Raw genomic sequence first — 23,229 nt, 5'->3', positions numbered from 1 at the left:
TAGGGATCAAATGCACTTATTCCAAAAAACTTGAGGACTAAAAAGGTATTTTTCCCTACTTTTATTTACAAATTTTTGCTTCATGTAATAATAAAAAAGTTTATTTTAACCATAATTGGCACTGTTGAGGGATGTTTGGAATCCCATAGCGGAGATGAGTTTGTAATGTAATGTGTTAATACCAAATTTTAATCAAGTTAAGCCTACTTGATGGATAACAAAAAAAAAAATTGTATTTTACTAGAAGAAAGTTCACCTACAAACAAAAAGAAATCTTCGATGCACCCTAAAGTCTTATTTATAGGTTCCAATCATTCTTATTCCTTATCTAACATGAATTTATGATTTGACTGGTTGTGGACATAATTCTTCTGGGTCGAGGTTGATCAAGTCAATATTCTTACCCAGTATTTGTAGGGTTCAATCTCTTCTTAATCTAGCTTATATTGAGCTTCCAACCTTTTAGACCTTTCTTCGGGCTCAGCCTTGGGTCGAGGTCGTCTAAACTTGGTCCATCTCTTTAGTCTTCTTTTATTCCATTTTGCTAATCTAACTAGAATTCTTGAATCCACCCACAATATAATGGAATCCAAAATTCATGTTTGGATTTAGCGTTTTGAGCTACAAACCATTCTTTTTTGTAATGCCCCAAAAATTAAGATAATTTTGAAGTTAATTATCTTAATTTTGTTTAATTAGATTTAATTTATTGGACGTTATTTTGAATTCATTTAATAAGAATTATTTGATTTTTGTGGGAATTGAAATGAATGAAATATTTGTTGAATGAATATTTAATTAATTAGAGGTTTTGGTACGTGTTTGTTGAGTTTTTGATTAAATGGGAGGTTAAGAGGATTAAGTAAAGTTGTGGATTTTTAGTGTTGTTGAAGTTGAATTAAATTAAATAATTATGGATGTTATTAAATTAAATTGTAGAGTTAAAAGTTTGTTGGAGATTTGATAATTATATGTATACGTGGATATATATATATATATATATATATATATATATATATATATATATATATATATATATATATATATATATATATATATATATATATATATATATATATATAATTATTATGCAAAAGAAAAAGATAATTGTATTTGTTGAAATATAATTATTTAAAGTAAAGATAATAAGTATTTGGAGAAAAGATATTTATTAAGGGATTGATGAGATTATTATATTTATATAAAAAGAGGTCTGCTATTTCGAGATCTTTCCTTAAATCGAGGAAATTATCGCACTCCTCTATTTTACTGAAGAGTAGTTTAGTCCTCGCCTGCTTTTGTGCCATGCGTGGACTTTCTTTGGCTTTTGGCCGCTTTTGCTTCCGACTGAATTCCAAAAAGTAGGTTCTCAATATTCTTTGAACCGCTACGGTGGCCTATTTTCTTCTTCAGTAGGTTTCCTCTCGCTGATTCTATTTGGAGGATTCCGTAGGGTGCGAGACACTTTTGGTGATTCATTCTCTTTCATAGATCTTTTTTGCTTCATTCTTACATTTTCTAAGTGGTCCAGCCGGTTGATCCCAGGGAGCGGTTATCGATCTAGAAGGTATTCTATAAGGGTATATTTGCCCCATATTTTGAAGACCTTTGTCCATTAATTTATGGAATTGAATTCTGAGGGCTCGCTTTGACGGAGAATGAGGCATCAATCATATTTGATTAATCCTCTTTCTTCTCAAATTCTATGAGTCTCATCTTTTCATTCCACCTTTCTTCCTTTTATTTCATCCAAGTAGTGCTTTTTTTAGATGGACTGATTTCTGGAAGTAGATTCTTCTTGGATAGGCTTTCTTCTTTTATCCTATGGACCAAACCAAAAACTTTACCTTCGACTCCCCTCTATGCAGGCTTTTATCTAAGCACGAACTAGTTCTACTCTAGTCTTCAACTCATTCCTATTTTCATTCCTGATCTCATAATTTGTCTTTATTCACACTGATCCAGATTCCCCACCGGTATGCCCTCGCTGGATTGAGCTAATTTACCAACGATGGGGCTTTGGATCACATCAAGGATGGATGTGCAAACCCATCCCACTCTCGTACCATGAGAAAGCACTATTCACCTACTCAGTGATATACTGACGTAGAATAAGTTACCTTTGCAGGAATGCCCGGAGTCCATAGTTGATCTAAAGGAAGGAATTCAGTATTGAATACCACTGAAATCATCTCTTTCAATTCTTTATTAAGAGGATCTCTTCTCCATCGCCTTAAAAGAGGCAATTGAGTCCGAGTTTTGAAGGCACTTTCAAGACTAATGGAAGGAGGTAGAAGGCAAAGATATTTCTAAAGCGTGAATCTGCCTAACGAACTCTTTTGTCTTATTTTAAGGTTTGGAAGTGGCAAGTGAAAGGAATTTCAGAGTTGCTTTCATAGTAGAATACTTGAATAAGAGGATGAAATGAAGAATCAGAATAAAGAAAGAACTCCTACTACGCGAGCCTTCTACATTCTTCTACGCGAGGGAAGAAAAAGAAGAGAACTTCTACTAGGCTGAAACCTACTCCCCAAGGCGTCGAGCAGGAAGCGTAATGGATCTCAAATAGACTTCTACATCCTTCTACGCAAGGGATGAAAATGGACAGGGAAGGAAAGCCTAGAATCAAGGTCTTGTGGTGGTTCAGTAATCTCACTCAATCTTTTCTTACTAATTGTCTTGGCCTCCTTCCCAATGTGAAACACGAAAGGACCAAGAGACCTATAATCATTGCTCGTTCCGTGGGCTTCTTTCTCCCAGGGAATATCGGTATACCACAACGTTGGTGGCTTCTGCAACAAATCCCTGGTGTATTGCTATTGGAATGAAAGGCCATTCAGAATAGATTAGATTCTTGAAGGTCTAAAGATAAAGAATACACCGGAAAGTCCTCGCACTCATAGTCAGAAGTAGGTAGTGGTCGAAGAGTATTCCTTAGTCAAAGAACCAAGGGTCAGCAATGGGATCCGAGAAAAAATTCCATTAGCCGACCTTAACCGAGAGTTTTGAAGAGAAAGCCTAGGTCATGCAACCCTTTCATTTTTCTATAAGATCGCAATTTCATGTTCCTGTCAGCCAAAAATTCATGAATTCATTGAATAAATCAAAGTTCACATCAAACCTCAAAATAAGATGAAAGAGTTTGTTAAGCAGATTTGTACCTCTTTGTCGACTGACTTTGGTTGGGTCTCTTTCCCTATCGAGTTACTTATGGTGAGATCCCTCCTTCCTTATAAGAACTTTTATACCTGGACTGAGTAGTGTTATGGCTTTCGTCCTACTGACTATCCACTAAACCTCTCCTTGATCATAATAGAAAAGAAAGAAGAAAAGAATAGAAGAAGCATTCCTTCAAGAACAAAAATCAATGAACAAGGGCTCAACTAAAAGGAGAGAAAGCCTGATCTAACTTTCTCCAAACGTGGGTGGAACTACTGCTACGTGGGGGACAAGGCTCGAATTTCAGAAGATAAGGCACTATATCTTCATGCCTTTCAAAGCAAAGCTTGGGATCGAGAGGTGGGGACACTTCAATCCTCACCTCGAGAAAGAAGGCCACGTACGGGGCAGTTCTCCTAGAGGCAGTGCAAATCTGAGTTCTTCTTCTTTAAGTTCTTCTCGAAGAGAATGTGAGATCATATGGTTTTGTAGATGAGGCAGTAGAATAAGTAGTAGTTGAAAGAAGCCCTTTATCATTCATTCACTCATTAAGTAAGTTATTCATTCACATTCTCCAAACTCAGCTTAACCAGTACTCAGTTTCTCGCCAACAAGTAGACGGACAAGGTGGCTTTGAGTTACGAAGCCAGATCCATTGAGGTGGTTTGATCGAAGAAAGCGCAATCTTAAACACATAGTACATAGCCTTGAGATAAATTTGTTTCGAGTCGTCTGAGGAAGAACAAAGAAAGTAAAGTGATTACCTATGGACTCGACTAAAGAGGCAGGTTAATAAGGGTCAAGCTGCTGAATTACTTTCCCAAAGTTGGAATCTCAAATTCGTTTGTAAAAGAAAGAAGAAGAGAAAAAAAAAAAAAAGAAAAAAGAAAGAAGGCAAGACACATACTGATGAAAGCGTAGGCTCCGTAGAAGTTGAGAGAAGCTTGCTTTTCTTGTTAATAGGTTCCCAGTCCCGCTCTGTGGCCTTGTTCATTAATCTCTTTTCAAGAGATTCCACCTTCAACCCTTCCCAGTCAAATATCGCCATAAGAAAGGGTTTAGGTCTTTCTCAAAGTGCGTAGTGCCTTTCCCTACCAAATGCTTTAACCTTCCAAGAAATAGCATAGAGATTTCGGTAAAGGAATGAACCCCCCATTGACTCAAACCAGGGTCAGACATGATGGAAAAACAACAAGAGACATGCTGCAACAGAAGGAAAAAGATCATGCTTTACTCTATATGCATCTAAACAATTTAGAAATCAACATGCACATGCTATGCGATGGACCTAAATGAAGAGCCTAAAAGGTAAACAATGAACTTACCTTTTATTGTTCTAAACTTCTTCTTCGATTCTTTTTTCTTCTCTGCCTGAATATCACGAGCAAGGACAACCATTAAGTTGACCTACTAAGCTTATGACCAAGAACAGAGTTGTGGGACTCGGTTTTGTGAAGTAAAACTTAGAGAGAAAGAAGGAGGTAGTATATCGTTTAGGTGGTTTTTCAGAAAAACATCATTTTTTCTCATTCTGAAATGAGAAATGTTTTGTATGAAATTTACATACAAATTGCATGCAAATTATTTCATACATTTTCAAGACCTAATTAATCCATTAATTCTTAATGGAATTAGTGGCTTCAAATTCACAATAATCTGCCACATTTCCTATTAACTGTTAATTAATAAAATAATTAATCAAAGGGGCATTTTGGTCATTTGACCAATTAAGTCAAAGTCAAAGTCAAACTTTGACTTTTCATAGTCAAAAGTCAACTTTTTGACTTATACTATTTTTCTCGTCTTGACTAATTCTAACCTCCCGATTATGAATCCGCATTCATTTTTCTAAAATTCAAATCATATTTGAATATAAACCCGGTCAAAGTTTTGTTTCTCAAAGTTAAAAGTCAACAAGTTGACTTTTACAACTTTGACTTTTCCAAAACTTTTCAACCTTTTAAATATGACTCTATATTCATATTTATTTAAATCATATTTAAACACAAAGCTTAAAGTTTATTTCTACCGACTTATATGTTATATATTTGTCAGTTTCTCTCTCTTTTCTTAATTCGAACAAGTTACTTCAACATTTTGTTCTTAGTTGAATCCATATGAGCTAGTAGGGGAACCTAATGGACCTATAGATCATGGACCAAGTTTAATCAACATTCGTTAACTAAAGAGTCATTCCACTAAAGACTCTTAGTTGCACTCCCCTCACTGTAGATATATTTGTCCACCTGATATAACCATGATGAGTAAGTTGATCCCTTCACAGGTTGTTCGTAATCTTGGTTGGGTCAAAATACCGTTTTACCCCCGAAATTACATCTTGCTTCTTAAGACCCACTGATCCACTATTGAACAATTGGTTGAAGGTCCAATCTATAAACCTGAATCCTTCTCGGGCCAATAAGAAGGTAGGGCCCCTTGTTCAAGATTTGGATTCAGTCCTTAAGGGAACAACCTATCTACTATCCCAGAAATGGATAGGAGTGAATTACGTCTTGCACCCTATGTCCCTAGCTATCCACTCGGTCTTATCCCTGAAATGGGAGGCTTATTGGGCCAACGATGATGAGCTGCCCTTACCTATGCAGATCTAAGGATACTATCGAATGAACAGAAGTTCATAGTTAGCTCAAGATTAAGATCAAGTTACCTAGGTCATCATAAATGAAATAGTCAGTTTATAGTTTACGGTGTTATAACAAAAAGTGACTATTTCGTTGTTCCAGTCTTATGCAAACCATTTACATAGGATGCCCCCACTCCCATGTCTCTACATGAACGATTCAGGATTACATCGTTTGTACTAACTACGGAGCGGATCGCATCCATAGTGTTTATTTAGAATAAGGCGGCCAACCTTATTCATACACTATAGACTATCTGGGCTATTAACTTGAACTTAATCCATGTTTATGTCTCTACATAAAGTTCAAAGTGTATTTGACAAACTCAGTAAAATAGCCTCGAGACCTAAATTTATTGGTTTTAAGATTATAGCATTCAATAATAAAATTTATTGAATCAAATAACAAAGTACGAGTTTTAGGACACAAATTCCAACAAGACACTCGTGGTGGTTGTGGTTGAGGAAGAAATGATAGAATGATAGGGAAGAGAAATTAACTTGCTCAACCATTAGGATGAAGAATTCACTCTATGTTTAGGAAGTTGACAGTGAAGATGCGCCCACGATAGTAGTCCTTGGTTCTTTCCCTTTCCACTTTAGTTTTAGTTGTCCTTGCTTTTATAATTAACAGAGTTTAGGAAGAGGTTAGAATTGGGGTTTCACGGTAGAAATAAGGGGGATGGATACATCCCAGGATTCAGAGTCAAAAGCCACGACCTCAATCATTCATTCACGATCCAATCTCAAACCTCAAAAAACAGAAAGATCGACATCAACTTCTTCCACTCCTTCAGTCGAGAATACTGGTCGATGTAAACTCCTTCGGCCTGTCCTCTCTAGTTTCACTTCGAACCATCTCTTGACAGAACACTAACTCCCCACTAAAGACGTGGCTTTTCTACAGCTACATGTGCCAAGAAGAGGTTAATATGGTAGATTTCAATAGACTGAGAGCTCGAAATGAAAGACGTTCAGACATCTCGCCTGAAAGGAGAGAGGTCTTGCTCTTGAACTATTCTCAAGAGAATGATCTTTCTATGATCTTTCTTCTCTTTCTTCCCGACGTTGCTTACTCACTTTATAAGATTCACGATTCATAGTGTTTTTTCCTCTTGATGTTATGGACTTTTTAGCTTTAGTCTTAAAGAAGGAAAGCAACTTGCGAGCCTATCAATACCAGAAAGAATAAGGAGACCCGACCAACCCATTCCATGGGCTTATGAGTTCTATAGCTTTCCCTTAATTCTCATTCTCGACCCGTTACTTATTCCTCAATGGATACTTCTGACTCAGATGAACTCTGAATTTAACTCAAGAAAAGAAAGACCCCTGAAGGTCGAGCACATATCAGATGATAAAAAGATCGATCGAAAAGATCTCAGACTTTCTCCTATCCTGATTTGTTAACTCGATTTAGACGTTTCAAGATGATCTCTCTTTAGCCTATTCGCTTTTCAATATGGAGCCATCGTCCTACTTTACCCTTTCGATCCCTCCATAAGAGTCTCAAGAAGACATATTCCTATCCAAATAAACTCTGCTTCTTTTTACTCATATGAATATAGTATTTTGATTGGTTCGGATTTCTCAAATTCTTTTATTCTTTTGACTTATTTATATCCAGTCCTTATCAATGAGACCATTAAAAGCCTAGTCAACTCCTCTCAAATTCTTAGATCCTTGTTCATTAATGGACTTGTTCATTCCACTAAGTGATAAGCTCCCAATATGCTTTAAGTTTACAAAGCTAGAGGTCCTTCTAGGATCCTTGTAAACGGACACAAACGAGACTAACTTACCGAATGATTCCAACCAAGAGTTTAGTTAGAGGATGAATCACTCTTATATCAAACTTAGAATCTATTCCTAAATCCTAAGACGACTCACTCCAGAATTAGATTGATCAAAACTAATCCAATGAATCAATTAAACATCAAACCTAAGACAAGATTTGATAGAAAAGACAACACCAAAGGGGTTGAATAAGCAAAAGCTTTTTAGTATTCATCATGTTCTATTTCGTGAGCATTACAAGCCTTTTTAAAGGCCAAATGGTCATGGATAGACCAAGAAACTCAAAAGTCATTCAAATACACTTAATTGCAAATTGTAGAAAATAAGACCTAGGAACTTAAAACTTGATTGCACATCAAACGAGCAGCCATTTCTCAAAACTAAAGGATAGAATTGTTTTTTAATTGTCTTAAATATGTGCTATGTAATCCGCCCCTCATAATGGCAACAGTTAACGACTTTGACATCACGAAATCTCAAGAGATGCAAGTTGGACAGCCTCCTCTTCACAAATTCTGCACACTTTTTTCGTCCCCTTGCCATCTTCTAAACTACACAACTTTTCCCATGCCATCTTGACTCCATGCTCTTCTTGACTTGCTGAACTAACATTATACAAAAATTTGGATTCAAATTCTCGGTTTCTCGTTGTGCATTTACCAGCTTTTGAGCATGCAGTGTGAAAGCCTCTTGTATCTTCTTTGCCTTGCTCTTTGTGATTGGTCCTTCAGGTACATGCAATAGATTATTGATTGAATCCACATCACTAAGATTTGCGGATGACTCAAACTTAGAGGCTAGGCTTTCCTCTGACTTTCATTCCTTTTACTTGAACTTCCTTTAAGCCTTTTGATTAGTAGGTTTAGAAGGAGTCTGAAGGGGGAGAGATTTGATATGATCTCATTCAATCGAGAGGCGCTCAAGAGGAAACCAGATAAAGTGGTCGCCTGGAAAAGAAGCAAACCTAACCTTTTGAAAGTGCCCTTTTCGTCGTTGTAGCAGTTGAGGAGGTAGTCGATGTTGCCGTGGAAGTGGAGGTTGAAGTTCTTGTGCCTGTTAAGGATGCTGTTCAAGTAGCTTTCAAAGCTAATATTCCGTAATTCTGAAAACGAGTAGGACGAGGTAGTGGATTCACTACGGATGGATTCATCGAACGAGTAGTTTACCCACGTAGATGTACGAAGAGTTCCCACCATAATCAGAGGCATCGATAGTCAATGCCCACGGAGCGGGAAAGCCTAGGATCTCACCAGGGAAAGGAGGACTAGCCTTAAGTCAAAATAGAGTGAAAGCGGCTTTCCTTCCACGATGCCCTGTCTTAGTCCTTGTTTCATAGGATCAAAGTGAAAGGAAGAAGTTTGAGTTCCATTAAGAGGTCGGCTAATATATAGGATGAAAGTAGAACGAGTGAATATGCCTGATATGGCTAATATCTTAGATTGAAGGATAAATTTTGGAATCCCAGGAAGAAGTGAAGACAAGAGGAAGTCCAAGAATTCAATCTCAGTTGTTGGACCAGAAGCCTATGTAGTGGTATGAAGCAGGCTTTACCTAGTTTGAGAGGTCAGATAGATAGGAATGTTTCCCGATCGGTGTAGGTTAGAAGTCAGTGAGGAAGAGTCAGACTTGGTTCGGGCCTGTTCCAACTCTGTAGATAGGGTAGATTTCATTGAGCTTTACTAGAAAGGATCAGTGTTCATATTACGAGACTCGAAGAGGAAGAAAGTAGCTCTTGAGAGCTAGAGAGAAGAGGAGAGGGTATAACGAAATAGGAAGCTTCTTCGAATAGGGTTAGGAGCAACTAAGGCAGCAGAGTTGGAAAGTGAAGCAGCTGAGTCAAGCTATCACTATTCCCTAGTAAAGTATATTAGAACTAGCCGTCAGAGAGAGGAATGAAATCTTTCATCAATCACTAAAATAAGAAGCAAGGAAGAGGTGTCGAGGAGAAGGGGGTCCTATAAAAGGGAATCTACAGCAAAACATCCTTAGATTCAACTACGAAGGACGAGTAGTCTTCTGGAATATATATTAGTCACCTGGACCTTTGTTTTTCCACAGATTAATATGGACTTAGTTCATATGGATTTCAGACATAGAAGGATCAAAGCTCATTGAATAAATAGAGAAGTGGAATATGAATATGTCCTTATCAATGAGACCAAAAAAAGCTGAAAGAATATTGACGAAATTGAGAGGAAGAAAAAGAAGACAAGAGAACTCCAGAAGAAACTAAGGAATAAGACTCAAAAGGAGGATTCCAAACCTACTAAAAAGATTCAAGCTTATCCTTTATCTAAATCTTTCTTAAGTTTCCTTTAAGCCCTTTACAAGGTAAGGACTTCAAACTCAAAGAAAGAAGGTTCTTCTCCAAGGTATGAGTCAAAGAAAATGCTTTCTGTATGTATCTAATGCAAGACCCATCAATAAGCTCAGGCTAGGAAGGAAGGTGAATTAGTCCATTCACTTTTTCTTTTGCCTTCGCCTTCCTATGCACTTGCTGGGGTCGATTCCTATACTAAGATAGTCAAGCCAGAGGTCGCACAACAGCTTCCCGTGGAGCCTTCTGTGGATCATCCACCCGGTTGGGCTCAACCTCAAAGAAAGTTTGAGTGAAAAGGAATCCATATAATAAGGCCTTAAAGCTAAGGAGTATTGAGGGGTGGAAGGATAAATTCACCTTTTTGAGGCTCGGGCTAAAGAGCTAAAGCAAAAGGCCTTAGAGCTGCTTCATCCTCCTCCCATTTCAGTGGATTAAGAGTCAGATGTGGGGTTAGCAATTAATCTTCTCTTAAGGAAGAAGATAGGCAACCGCCTCGTGAGATTCCTCTCTAGGGCGATTTAGGCAATTGAGAATGGCAAAAGTCGTTTCGCTCCTTCCCTCTAAATCCTCGATACTCTCTATGGCAGCACAAATTCACCTTTCTTTCCTATCAGGATCAACTCCTACGGAGCTACTCAAAAAGAGGTTTAGCACTTTACAACCTCATCTCATTTTTTAGTTGCCCCATTTCGGCAACAATTACAGAAAGCCTCTTTGTAGCATCCATAGTATTATGTACTAGTACTAATTTCTTTGATTTAAATTTGATGAGTAGCCTCCATTTATTCTGATTAATGTTGAGATTTCTCTACTAAGATAGTCGAGCCAAAGGTCGTACAACAGCTTCTCGTGGAGCCTTCTGCGGATCATCCACCCGGTTGAGCTTAACCTTAGAGAAAGTTTGAGTGAAGAGGAATCCATATAATAAGGCCTTAAAGCTAAGGAGTAGTGAGGGGTGGAAGGACAAATTCACCTTTTTGAGGCTCGAGCTAAAGAGCTAAAGCAAAAGGCCTTAGAGCTGCTTCATCCTCCTTCCATTCCAGTGGATTAAGAGTCAGATGTGGGGTTAGCAATTAATCTTCTCTTAAAGAAGAAGATAGGCGACCGCCCCGTGGGATTCCTCTCTAGGGCGATTTAGGAGATTGAGAATGGCAAAAGTCATTTCGCTCCTTCCCTCTAAATCCTCGATACGCTTTATGGCAGCACAAATTCACCCTTCTTTCCTAGCAAGATCAACTCCTACGAAGCTACTCAAAAAGAGGTTTAGCATTCTACAACCTCATCTCATTTTTCAGTTGCCCCACTTCGGCAGCAATTACAGAAAGCCTCTTTGCAGCATCCATAGCATTATGTGCTAGTATTCAATTTCTTTAATTTAAATTTGATGAGTAACCTTCATTTGTTCTGATTGATGTTGAGATCCGTGAATATTACTTCTTCTTTCATTAGACTGTAACTACTTACCCTTCCTCTTTTAGTTATCTTTCTACCAGAGTTGTAGAGGAATCTCTCCATGAAGTAGGAATTAGATGGCTAGCCCAATTCTGACTACTATAACCACACCACCTTTACGAAGAAAGAAACTTTGCAGAACCCTTGAACCTAATCGATCATGGTCAGTCAGCAATGGATTCGATCGATCATCCATGTCACAAATTGGATGGCTAGCCCAATTCTGACTAGTTCTCCGCACTACTTTTCTACAGTGAAAATACTCTGATACCTATTTAGTGAAAAAACTGGCAGGCTCTAGGTACCTTGCTCCACAAAGAAAACTCAAATTACATTGCCTAGAAAAAAGGGCGAACATTCTTTGAGTTTTCTACGGTCCTCTGGACTTGTTAATGGAATCGATTATAGTAGACGAAGGTGATACTGAAAGGCACGAAGCAACTCAACTAAGAAGGAGAGGAGATGAATTTATCTAAGAAAAGGAGAGAAAAGGAGTCAAGAGGACGGAGTGCAAATGTTCGTTCCTTCATATTGATCTCTTGTTGTAGGATTTGTCAATTCAACTGATTGTAGTAGGTGAAGACTTGTTTTGATCCATATTCATGCAGTGGAGGCTCGACTGAATAGAATCCAAGATTCAAGTTGAATCAATGAACAAGGTAGAGTAGACGCAAAGCGAAATGACTGTAATAAGTGCATTATGAAATAACTCGACTCCAAAATCAAAGGAGATGGTCAAAGAATTTGAGAGCAAAACTCCTTCATTATCAAATCATAGGAGTCGTTCAAATTTGAAATAATTTGACTCAAAATGATAAGGAGAAGGGCAAAGCGAGGACTTCATTATTCTTCAAATTCAAAGGAGTGCATTATGAAATAACTCGACTCAAAACAATAGGAGATGCAAAGAATTTGTGGAGTTGAACTCGAGTAAGGTTAGAAAGGTGGAGTAGGAGATTGATTCTTTGCTCCTTTAAACGTGCAACTAATTTCATGGCCTTTGTTCCTCTCCTTTCAATCGAGCCTCTATTTGAATTTTTTGACCTTTGTTTTTGGACAGATGAATATGGATAGAAATAAGTCCTCCGGACAGGTATGAAGTAGAATATAGAAAATTGAACGTTTCTTCTCTCTTTCGCAAATTCTTTGCGCCTTCTTAGTCGAGCTGCTTCGCACCTTTCAGGTTCATATAGATTTCAGACTCCTTCTACGCTTCTGAACCCCTTATAATTCGACTCCTTCGAAGGCTCCATAGGAGTTGAGCAGAAAGAAGATGAAAGTAGCAGACGCTCAAAGAATGTTCGTCTTCCTCTTCCTATACCTTTATCTTCTGAAAAAGATATTATGTCCTTAGAAAAATAATGGGTTTGATCGCTCCCCATAAATCAGAGGTTAGGAGCCCTTGTTCATTGATTGACAACAACATCGATCAGTTGCTTCGCTTCGTGCCACTTCGTGGGAAACGTTTCCTTATGAAAAACCTTACTTTAGAGATGAAAGTTAGAAAATCAATGAAGGAGTTGATGCCCACATAGCGAGGAAGTTAGAAGTTTAAGAAAAAGGTTTGCCTATCCTCCTACGCCTTCTACGTCCCACACTTTTTTGCTTTTCTTTCTAGTCAAAAGGGAAGGACCATTTGGTGACTTTTCTGGTCACCGTCACTGAACCGACTTAAATCTGAACTATGATTCTGATCAAGTCTTATTGAAATCTTATTTCCTTTTCGTGCCATATGCACTTAGACTTTCTCCCTCTTGTTTTTCCTGGTCGAATCTTTTTTTCTCGCTTTAAATCTCCCAAGCAAGTTCACCAACGTCCAGATCAGTTAAAGAAAGCCATGTACATTGCTCCTTGGTTCCCCCTGACTCTTGGTAGTAGGGAGTCTTCAATCTGAGATATCGGTATTCTGTTTCTTTCTTACTGAATTCATTCTCCACAAAAGAAAATGGGAGATTATGATAAGAGGAAGGACAAGGTCATTTCTCTCTTCCCTGGCACACTTGTTATACCCACTAAGTCTTCATTATCGATTGCATGCTAAGCTATATCGTCAAGACTCTTTCTATTTTCTCTCATGCAAGCCTTGCCCTATTCTATAAACTCAAATGTTAAAAGCTAGGATCAGCACAAAGCCCTTTTATTGAGGGATTTTATTAATCTAAGGGCTCCTTCAAAATCGCTCTACTTCGCGCCTCCTTTTTACTATAGTCCACTAAAAAACTCTAAGCTCGTAGACAGATAGAGAAAGAGAAGTTGCCAACGTCTTTTTTGGGCATCACCTTCCCTCGGCAACATCCATCTCAATTGAAAAAACTCCATATAGCATAAGGAAGAAAAAGCCTACATTGCAAGTTGTTTACCAGGTGACTAATGGAATTAGAAAAATCGACTACAGCGAGGGATTGAAGTATAGAGCAGTTCTTGCATTGCACCTACTACGCGGTTGGGAAGGAAAGGTTTCGAATTGACTGGCTTCGTGGAAGGTTGAAGTTGTACCATCTCTATCTACAAAAGCTGTAGGCCCATCTCTTTTAGTAAGTTCTAAACATTTATCTACTCTTCATTCTATTAAGGCTAACTACTTAGATAAAGCTAGGTTAGGGTCACTACTGTGGCTATGTGAGATATGGTTTGTGTGTCGATGGAGTATCTAAAACCATTTCCTCATCCCCCCTTGTTTATTGAGGCGGTTGGCTTTCTTGCTTTTCTTTTTCAAGTTTGAAAAGTCTTGTGAAACTATAAGGAATTTGTCTGTAAAGGAAGAAGAATGAGGATTTTTCTATGAAGATGAAACAGTCTTTGGTTTAGTCAATCTATATTGGAACTGCTGTCCTTTCTCTTTTATCAAGGAATGAATCTAGCTATCCTGTTTAGCTACTAAAGTTAGGGTTGAAGAGGCATTAAAATGCAAGGGGACTACGGGGCAAGGCTTTGAGCCTTGTTCATTGATCACCTAAATGCTATTTGCCTTCTACTTCCTATAGGACATGAGCTTTGTGCTACTTTCCTTCAATATTCTTTGAACTTTCTTTTTTTCCATTTCAATAGATCGGATTTGGCCACTTCTCTTCTGACAACAGCTTTTGTAACAACCCAATCCTCGATCTCACTATGGTTAACACATGCAATTGGAATTGGCTCTTTCCTCCTTTTATTTCAAGCAAGGACTAGAGTCCGATTTTTATAATAAGTGGACATGTCTCACTAATACGGTTGATGCCATAAATATGGACATGCTGCACGCTAGGGGACTGTGGGGCAGGGCTTTGCTATGGTCAACATTCGGGCTTAATGCTAGCATCCTTGAATTTTGACTATGCATGCTTGCTCTTCGTATAGTGAAGTTCCTTGCAGCAAGAGGTCAATATTCTTTGAACCTTTCTCCTCTAAGAGTTTCGAGCAATCGACAAGTACCAACTAGAAAGTGAAAGTGGAATACGACATAAGAAAAGAAACTTCAGTGAAGGATCATATTCTACTTTTATTCCATTTAGTTCCATTAGAATCATAGGCTTTCGTATTATTTTGAGGTTTAGAAGGGGAACAAAAAGTCAATGGAAGTCTTACGGAGCGGGGTGGTTTTCATTGAAAGGAATCAAAATCAGTCAATGAATAAGGTTCGACTAAAAGGAGAGAGGCAAAAAGGTTTGAATCTAGAGCGAACGGTTCGGTAAAAAAGAAGTCAATGAACAAGGAGGAGTAGGTTATAAAATAACACTACTGTAAGGAGAGGGGCGAAGCGAATTTCTTATTCTGTTAAGGAGTGAAAGTTGACCTACTAAATAAGGCGCAAAGAGAAATGTCTGTGAAGGAACCCTTTATATTAGAAATAACTAACTAAAACAAATAAGGATCATAAAATTATCTCAGAATTTGAAAGCGAATTCCTTATTATGCCATTGTTAAGGAGTACAAGTTAAGCTACTAAATAAGGAGAGGATCGTAGGAGGCTCCATAGAAGGAGGTCAGAATGACCTCTTTGATTCTAACTACGGGGTTCGACCAAGAAAAAATGGGGAGGACTTCCTTCCATCTGATGGGATAATCGTGAGAGTTCTGATTCATTCAATGCAAGAATAGAATAATGGAAATATGAGTGAATATACTATATTTAGAGAATTACTATTTCAACAACCATTTAAGAAAGGGGAAGAAGAGCGAGGACATCTACAGCCACTAGGTGAACTATTGAATCCTAGGTTTTCCTTCTTTTAGTTTTTGGAAATCTGATGAAAGAAATAGAAATAGAGTAGAAACTCTGGCTTAAAAAAGAATCAAGTCTTGCTTCTATAGCTACTTCAACAGCAAGAATGAAATTCAATAAATGGAAATTAAGAAGGCTATAATATCCTTTCAAGAAAAAGACAAGACTGCTCCGCTCCGCTTCTTTAGTGAAGGTTCCGAGCAATATGGTAAATCGACTATTTCTCAGTTCAAGGTAAAGGAAGAAAGAGAAGTCGATTTACGCTCCATCTTTTCTACATCTAATTGAATGACTTTATTTGCAAATTCTTCGCGCTTTTGTTTTAATAAAGTCACTTCTCTTTATTCAATGATCGTCTAGTAGAATGAATGAGTCCTTCAGGTCGTAGGAGGCTCTCGACTAAAAGGAGAGAGGTCTCGTCTTATTCCTTTTATTGCCAGACTTTGATGTAGGAGTCTTCTTCCTTTTAGTGTTCTGAGAAGGCATCAAAATTCAATTTTTCCGTTATGACTTGAACTCCTTTTCTTTGATTTCATTTCTTATATCCTCTTCTTTGTGGAGCTTTGTGGGCATTCGCTCTTCGGTATTTCCTAATTTCTCTTTTAGTCGATGAACTTCCATTGACTTTTTCTACTTTCAATGGATAGTCTTGGTTCTACTAGCTTCATTTCCTAATTCTTGTTGGACTAATCTTTGTTTTTCTTGTTGGATAGGCTTGGAGTTGATGGAACTTCCACTTTTGAGCATATGATACTCGCAGCAACGAACTAAGAATCAATCAAGCTTAAATGAATCTAATTTTGAGTTGGCTGGTGTTGTAGCAACTTAGAAGGAGAGTAGGGTGAGTATGTATACATTCTTTTTTCATTTTGCTTCAAGCAAGATGAAAGAAGAGATTAGTTGAAATAGGCTTGATGGTAGGATAGACAGATGGAATGGAATCTGTATGAGTATATACAAAGGCTCATTCAACAAACGCCTAGGCCCAGGCAAAGGTGAGACGTGAAAGGGCAGTTGCTGTCGTAGCTCTTGTTTAAGCAGTGGAAGATATTCTAAGAAAGAGAATCGATTTTCAACTCGTATAATCCCAATGGATGGAATGAATGAAGAGTCTGCATGGGACGAGGCACGAACTAGGGTGCAAACACCAAAAACTGATCAATGTTGCAAGAAAAGCAAGCTTCTATTTTGATGCTTCTTTTCTTGTATTTTTTCTACTATTCCTTTTCAGAATTATTGCTTTTGCTTTGAATAGCGGACTCACAAACTTGACTAAGATCGGTATCATATTGGCTCCCTACTATGTAGGATTGACCGTTCGATGGGAGGTACGTGCTTTCCTGAGATCTTGAGGTTTAAGTAGGACCAGTTTCAGCTTTTTGTTGCTGAAGTCATTCTTTCTAAAGAAGTATAGTCATAAGGAGAAAGCCTAGGGAGCGGAGCATAACGAAAAAATGGGGAGGAGAAAGGAAGTTTCAGTGGACAGAAAAAGTCAAAGAAAAGCAAACTTCTATCTTGATAACTCTTGAATAAGCTAAAATAAAGGCGTCTTTGGTCGAAAGACAATGGTAACAATCCAAGGATTATTTAGTTTCCACTTGACTTGCGAGAAAGACAAAGACGCATATGAAGAATAAAGCTTGGGGCGCAGCAACTCAAGACCCGATACCGATCCCAACCCCTGACTCATCTCTCTCTTTTAGCAAGATAGTAAACGTAGAAAAGAAGAGAGAGATCAAGTATCATCTCGAAAAGAAGCTCAGCGATGGGAGTTTAAATGAGCTCCTAGGCATTCTTTCTTTTGTGAGTATTTGAAAGCGGGTCATCATAGGTTCACTACGGAGCCTTCTTGTTATAATAGGGGATAAGGCAAAAATTCTAGCCTTTCACGAATAAAGAGAGAAATCGCCACTTAGCTCATTATCCCATTGAATCAGATAAAAAATTCGACCACTTCCATGAAGCAAAAAACTCAAGCAAGTTTGAACCTCTACTTTGTTTCCAATATCAGTCCTCCTACCAAATCTTAGTGCCTTAAGCAGACGACCACGTAGTGGGCTAGAATGCCTCTCACTCTATGAAAGAAAGACGAATGAATGACGAAGAACTCAAAGTTGGACTAACCTGAGCTTCTCTGAAAGGTGTGGTAAGGTTTCTTATTGGAAGAGCATTGAGGCTACTTTCTATTGGTTATCTCACAAGACTGTGCATGCTTTCTGACTCTAGGTTTTCTTCTTTATCCTTTCTAGCAAAGGTGTGGTAAGCTTTGCTAGAAAGGTGTGGTAAGGTTTTCTTGCTTATCAAGCAACCCACATGAGAAGCTAGTTGCTAGAAAGAAGCGATGAATAAGCTTTGCTGTCTACAAAACTTTGCTTGCCCCATAGTAGTTGGCTTTTTGCTACTTTGATTCAAAAGGTAACTGACTATCCTAACTCCAGTTTCTGCAATCGTAACTATTTCTCACTCCAACCATCCACTTTTTTTCTTCTTTTAAGTACGCTCTAAAAAAAAGGATAAACTTGCATTCTAGAAGCTACCACTACCCGCCTCCTGAATTCCTATTGCCCCATGAGAAGTTCCTTTCCCTTTGCAAAAATGCCTAATGGGTCTGCCTCAGCAAATGTACAAAATGGAGCTGCCCGCTCTTTGGCTGACCTCCCATGCGAGTTGACTTAGAAGTCAATAAAGAAGGAATGGACGGATGGAAAGTCGTCTTTGGGCAAGTGTGAACTCCAGATGAATTTGGAAGCTCCACATGAATCGATTTTCGCTATTTTGGATTCTAATTGAGAAAAGAAAGATGATTCAGCAAGTTTCTATGGTTCTTTGCCTAGTCGCACTCTACAGTGGAAGGCTCCACACCCGAGCCTCGTTAGACTCAGCGAAAGTCCATTTGCTCATTCAGGCAATCTCAAAATATGAGAAGTCTTGAGCATAGCCTTTATTCGGGGTAAGCTAATGCAACTCCGTACTGAGGCCTCACTACTACTGAATTAATGAACTACTAAGAACCTAAAATAAGTACGAAAGCCTAGCTATGTGGGCTTTTCTTAACCAGCTAACCTGAATAAGCCTGACACCTCCCTTTCTTTATAGAAAGATTTACACCACCTCAATGAAAAAAGGGACTATGAAAGTCTGTCGATCCTAGAGGTGAATAGTTTGGAATGGCATATACATCATACAACGAGTCTAACCTTTCTTTTTTCCTTTGTGAATGAACAGTAAGATATGAAAAATTAAACTAATAAGTAGTAATTCTCTTTGTCTTTCAAAGCTTCTTCTCAACAACTTGACTCTTTCGTCATCATCAAAACCATCTCACTTTAAAGGAGAATGAACCACCCAGGTGGAAGTGCACACTAAATTGAGTAAACAAGATAGCTATCTTTCTTCTTCTCCTTCGGTAATGCACTCCTTAACAGTTTTCTCGAGCCTCTTTCTCTTATCTAGAACTCACTCATTCCTTTTTCTTATAAGAAAGAACTGCAAAATAATAGATTTCTAGTCTAGAGGATCATAGGAGACTCAAAGAATTTGATATGAACAAGGACATTCAAAGACCTGTCTCATTTATAAGGAGAAAAAGAAAGGTCCTCAATTCGTAAGAAGGATTTCAGATGTAGAAGGAGGATGAAAAGAATATTGAGAATTTGAGAAAGGAAGAAAGGTTATTACATAGCGAGACCACTCCGAAGGAGTAGAACAGAGGGAAGGCTCGAAGCGAAGTGACTGTGAAGAAGCTCTTAGATAACTCGACTCAAAACGAAAGGATAAAAAATAAGGGGAGGGGCGAAAGCGGCTTGACTGTAAGGAGAGGGTCAAACAATAAAAATTAAGGACTTATCCTTTAAAGGAGTGTAACTCATAATAAAGGCTCAAAGAATTCTCAAATTCTTTTTGAATTCCAATAGACTTGAAAACAAAGTCTCAATGAAGTATGAATCATATGGATTTCTTTTTTAAAAAAATTCTTTGCTCCTAGTGTCTATAAGAAGCCAGAAGACTCCTTCTACAGGGTCCTCAATTCACAAGGTCATATTCATTTGAAATAAATAAGGGTTCGGACGAGCTTAATTATAAGTCTGAAGACCAGTCCGAAGTCTTATTAGTGGAATGAATGAGTCCTCCGAACCTGTGAATATTAGTTCATTAAAAACAAAGGCTCAAAGATCCGTGAATAAAGTCATCCTTATCAATGAGAGCGAAAGTGGCTCAACTTACAGAAGAGGCGCAAAGCATTTGCGGGTTAGAACCAAAAAATTTGCGAAGGACTTTCAAATCCGGAGGAGTAGTCTTCTGAAAGAGGAGGCGTGAAGCGAAGCGACTGTAAATGAGCCCTTAGATGGACCTTTGCCCCTCTCCTTTCAGTTGAGACCTTCGCTAGGAGCAAAGAATTTACGAAAAACCGCTCATAGTAGTTTAGACCATTGCTCCTCTTTACAATATTTAGACAGAAATCTAAGTCGAAGTTTAGACCGCTCATAGTAGTTCGACCTATAGAAAAGATCATTCAAGAGGTGATTAGAATGGTCATAGTTAACTTAGGATTAAGATCAAGTTACCTAGGTCATCATAACTGAAATAGCCAGTTTATAGTTTACGGTGTTATAACTAAAAGTGACTACTTCGTGGTTTCAATCTTATGCAAACCATTTACATAGGGTGCCCACACTCCCATGTCTCTACATGAACGATTCAGGATTACATCGTTTGTACTAACTATGGAGCGGGCCGCATCCATAGTGTTTATCCAGAATAAGGCGCTCAACCTTATTCATACACTATAGACTATTTGGGCTATTAACCTGAACTTAATCCATGTTTATGTCTATACATAAAGTTCAAGTGTATTTGACAAACTCAATAAAATAGCCTCGGATCTAAATTTATTGGTTTTTAGATTATAGCATTCAATAATAAATTCTATTGAATCAAACAACAAAGTACAAGTTTTAGGACACAAATTCCAACAGAGACCTCATACGCAACTCCTACGAAGTCTTGTTTATCCACTAAAATAACTGGAGGATGAGGTTAGAACCTGAAAAGAGGATGCAATACTGGTTGAAATAAAGAAAGTAGACGAATGATCAGTTTAAGATCGACCGAGTATTGAGATATGGAGCTCATGAAAATCAATACGAAGCTGGCTGGGAAGTTAGCCTATTTTTTTCTTTTGGCAGATAGGTACCTGAAAACTCTCTCTTTCATCAATCACTTCAAAATAAAAGATCAGAGTGAAAGACGAAACTCATCCTCATAGCAAACTCGCGAGAGGAGAAAGGAAAGATCGTTTGGGATCAGATAGGATCAACAGAATTGGATCGAAGGCTTACCCAAAAAGAAATGAGAAATCGAAAGATCAATCGGCATCAAAAGGAGACCATCCATAGCTAAGGAGTTAGCAACGATAGAGAAAGAGCGACCGTACAAAAGGTAAGGAATTCATCCTCGTGGAAGGAGTCTGTCACCCACAAGGAAGCTCAAACTAAAGGCTCGGTCCTTTTCTCATACAAGGATCAATGGTCAAGACTAGGGTAGACCCAGTCTCTTCCAATACCACGTAGTCGGCTTTCATACTCAGCACTCTTTTACTAGTTCGACGATGAAGGTCTTCCAGCTAAAACTGTGGAGTGAGGAATTGAGATTTGACCCAGTCATAGGCCCAGATCAATCAAGGCATAATAAGCTCGACCCATGTATGCTCAAAGGTCAAAAGGCTTTTCTACAGATTCCTTCTTCCTTGACACATATATGCAACTAACTTAGCTTAGTCTTCAAATATAACTGCACTTGTGAGAATACCATTTGCTTATACCGTACATGCTAGTTCAACTGCCATAAGTCGATCTCATTCAATGCCCTACCACAGGAAGGTTTGAGGCCTTGTACCCTAATCCCAAAGAAATAGACGAATGAACTCAAGGCCTCAAGCTCATAGGGGTTTGATCTTATATCTTTTAATTCAGTGAGATCTTTTCCCTAGCCCACCACCTGGTCAGTAGCTTTATGCCTTTGGTTACAAATTAGGGTTTTTCCATAAAGAAATAGGGTAACAAGGACTAAGGCAGAGTAGGTTATACAATAACTCGACTGTCAAAATCAAAGAATTTGAGAAGAATTTGAAAGTAAATTCCTTCCTTATCCAATTCGAATGAGCGCATTAATGAAATAACTAGACTCAAAATGAAAGGATCAGAGAACTAAGGTTTGAGACTGGAAGGTACGAAGCAGCTTGACTAAGAAGGAGAGGCGGAGTAGGCGCAAAGAATTTGTGGGTCCTTATCCTTTCAATTTGAAGAAATGCAACTAAGGATTCTGGAATATTAAGCCGAATGGTTGGACGGAAGACAATTAGATTGGAATGCATACTAAGGAAAAGTTATTCCACTCCACTTTAAACTTTGAATGTCGAGCATCTTTTTTCACCTCTCCTGTAAGTTAGTCAGCTTATCACACCTATCCGTCTGTATGAGTGGCTTATAGCGCACCCCTTCTTTTCTCCTGGCCTCCTATTTTGATTTGTTCAAGAACTGCTCCGAAGGAGTTAGATTTCATGTCATAGGTATAGAAGACTATCCAAAGACTGGAGGCACTGCATCAGACTCTATATAAAGGAAGCAAAACGACTATATATAATAGAATCGATCATAAAGGACTCCACTTAATTAAGCTCCAGGAGTGCTAAGAAGAGAGAAAGAAGAAAGACAACTCAAAAAGAGGGTTTCGATAAAAAAAGAAGATGAGGCTCAAAGAATTTGAGTCCACTAAAACATATGAAATTCCACTCAAATCAAAAAACACATATTCAAAGGCTTCATTTAGCATTTCAAATGGGATGATGACTGATCTAAGCTTAAGCTACTACACAAAAGCCCATCCATCCTCGTCGGGAATGAAAAGTCAAGGCCTCTTTCTCTAAATATTGGAATTACCCAAAGACCCATCCATCTTATGGTAATTCAGAAGAAAAAGCACAGATGAAAGAAAGATAAGGCGCTCACCCAACTGGGCAATCATAAACTAAAGAAGCTGAGGAACCTCAAAGAAAGGCATCCTCTTTGCCAATGGAAGTCGCTCTTCTTTCTTAAGTGGAAGTTCTACTCCTTGCTGGTGACCTCATCCCTTGTCCCAAAGGAGTCACAGTGGTAGAAATACTTCACACCCTATACTTTGATTATGGCCTACTAAAAGGAAGAAGAACAATCTAGTTCCATAAATCAGTCTTCCAACAAATTCGTAAATGAATCAATGAATAAGCAATGAACAAGGCTCATTGTAATATGAGCGAGGAACAAAGAATTTGCGAACAATGGCTCGACTAAAAGGAGAGGAGAGGATTTCTGTTTTTTAGCCCTTATTAATTGATTCAGAATAAACAAGGGTCTGTCCGTAGGTTATGAAATAAGGAGAGGGGCGAAGCGAATTCCTTATTCTTAGAAGGAGTGCATTATTAAATAACTCGACTCAAGAAAATAATGATCAAAGAATTATCGAAGAATTTGAAAGCCAATTCCTTATTCTGCCACTTAGACTGAGTGCATTATGAAATAACTTGACTCAAAACAAAAGGAGAGGCTCTGTAGGCTCAAAGAGTTTAAGTCCTTCCTTATTCTTCAAATGTTAAGGCTCAAATAATTTAAGAAATCCATA

The sequence above is a fragment of the Cucumis melo genome, chromosome 11 (genome assembly GCF_025177605.1).
Source record: "Cucumis melo cultivar AY chromosome 11, USDA_Cmelo_AY_1.0, whole genome shotgun sequence".
NCBI classification, from domain to species: domain Eukaryota; kingdom Viridiplantae; phylum Streptophyta; class Magnoliopsida; order Cucurbitales; family Cucurbitaceae; genus Cucumis; species Cucumis melo.
Note: the sequence above shows the minus strand (reverse complement) of the source record.